The following is a 2,166-nucleotide window of genomic DNA, read 5'->3' as shown; positions in this document are numbered from 1 at the left end:
AAAAAAAAAAAAAAAGAAAAAGAAAAAGAAAAACAAAAAGAAAAAACAAACCAAAAACAAAAAACACAAAACAAACACATGGTAAAGGAGCAACCCTGAACACAATTTTTCCAAGGACAGATGAAGACATATATTCTGACTTGCAGGCTTCACTTTTCTCCCCAACCTACTGTTCCCACTCTACTCTGCTGTGCTTTATCTGGAGTGTTCCTAGCTATATTCCCTATCCACCACTCTCTCCACATCAAGCATGATGGAATTCCTCCATTAAATTGCTGGAGAAGTCAAGGGAAGTTTCAAGTTCCAAATCCTAACCTCTATGCACAAAGCAACTCTGATTTACCAAGGCCTCACTGCCTGCCATCTCACTCTTCCCTCTATAATCTTATCTCATGCAGACCTTGGGTCTAGGACAGCCTCCATACCATGCTGTACCCAGGTCCAAACTATGCCTCTGCTACAAAGCCACCTCAACATTGACACTTCTTCAAAAGGCTCATTCTTGGAAGTGCTAGACACATTTTAAAGACATTTCCTAGTGTGCAGCTCTGCAACATGTCTGTTTGGTGCCCTTATGTTGGTTACAAGTCCATTCCTGGTTACTAAATCCCAAGCGTAAGGATCTTGTCTTATCTTATACTGTGTTTAGGGTCTTTAATGCTTGAGACTGATAACTGCTGCCTCCCTAGGATCCACTGATATCAGCACACACAATGCTGACCAACAGATGTCGAGATCATGGTTAGTCACCACAAACTACTGACCACCAGCTAGAATTAGCTTCATATTAATACAACAAGAAACCTTAGAATTCTGCCAAGTTTTTCTAGCCTCTTAGAGGGCTTTCTCCAGTCATGAGGTTAGCTACTACATTTAGTCTAGTCTTACAATAATGTTCATTAAACTGCCTACAAATGAAAGTTATTTTACTTTAACTCCCCAAAACATGAGCAGACAAGTTGGATAGAATGTAAGATGCTAGCAAGCATTTGCTCCCTGCATTATCTTTGTAATGAACAACCAAAAACCCAAAACCCACTACTTCAAAAGATGCTTCCAAGGGAGTTTTCTAGTCTGAACATGACTGTATTCTACCAAAACAGAACTAGCTTCAGAATGAGATGGTTAAAACAAGCTGTAGGTTGCCTCAGCCCTCCACAAATAATTCAGTGTTTTATACATGAATCCACAGATAACTGAATAAGCCAGGCCACAAGTCTATTAGTTTTTTACCTCTACTTTCTACAGCAAATTAATTTGGTTTTAGAGTTGATTCTCCCTCCCCCTCACGACATTCTGATATTCACAGAAAAAAAATCCTGATATTCTATCACAATTACTTTTTTGACTCTCAGTGTAGAGACCTGATTCCTCATCACAAGCTCCAAGGACCTCTGAAATGTAAGCTCCAGATCAAGTAAAACAACTCTCAGGAAAAAAAGAAGTCAAAGATGCTTTTCAGTATCAGGGAGTGAAGGCCTGAAGACTGGCCATATGCTATAAATGCAGAAAGCGTCTTACCTTGCTTTGTGGCAGACCACAGGAAAAAAAATCCACAGTTCAGATGAAGCCCCTGCCCCCTGCCCCCCGAGTTAAACACCCACTGTTTACAAGTAAAAGACTGTCCTTCCCAACCTTCCCCTGCCACTCAGCACACAGGGATGAAACATCCTGCTGCAGAAAGGGAAGAAATTCCAGACCCACAGCAGAGACAGTCACCTGACTTGATGAGTCATCACCGCCCCCCCCCAAAAGCCAAGAGGAAAGCTGCAATAAGCAAGTCAGAATGCCCAAGATGCTTCCTGTGTTTCAGTTTATTCAACTATCAGGAAAGGAGTTTTCTTTTACTATTCACAGAAAAGTCCTTCAAGTGCTTCCAATATTAACATAAAAACACTGGAGGCAGACAATCCTTGTTAAAAATGTCTAACCAGTCAGCTGGTAAGATTCAGGTTAAATACATTAACTTCAACACAGAAATCTTTTTGTGATTTTACACAGCTGCTGCTTGCAACTCAGACAGCACAGTGATCTGCTGAACATAGAAACTAATTTTGCCAAAGCTTCTGAGAGCACTGCTGAGCAGGAAGAGCCAGGCAACAGCCTGCAGAAAGAACACTGCTGATACAGTGAAGAAATTGCAGAGAAACAGCAATATACTTACTA

General features: G+C 41.0%; 1 protein-coding gene across 2 annotated transcripts in view; it reads right to left on the bottom strand.

Annotated features, from left to right (window-relative positions):
- ATP6V1A (ATPase H+ transporting V1 subunit A) overlaps positions 1-2,166 on the bottom strand; it is a 43,714-nt gene that overhangs the window by 26,019 nt on the left and 15,529 nt on the right. The window contains exon 1 of one of the 2 annotated variants that reach the window (XM_019526917.1): positions 1,522-1,636. The exons of the other annotated variant lie outside the window; for it this stretch is intronic. The gene's annotated coding sequence lies outside the window, so the exon portion shown is untranslated. Of the gene's footprint in view, positions 1-1,521; positions 1,637-2,166 lie in introns of those variants that run through there. 2 annotated transcript variants of the gene reach the window in all.

The sequence above is a fragment of the Gavialis gangeticus genome, unplaced genomic scaffold (genome assembly GCF_001723915.1).
Source record: "Gavialis gangeticus isolate Ggan-Ray unplaced genomic scaffold, GavGan_comp1, whole genome shotgun sequence".
NCBI classification, from domain to species: domain Eukaryota; kingdom Metazoa; phylum Chordata; order Crocodylia; family Gavialidae; genus Gavialis; species Gavialis gangeticus.
The sequence above is the reverse complement of the archived record's forward strand: the minus strand, read 5'-3'. Positions and strand labels throughout refer to the sequence as shown.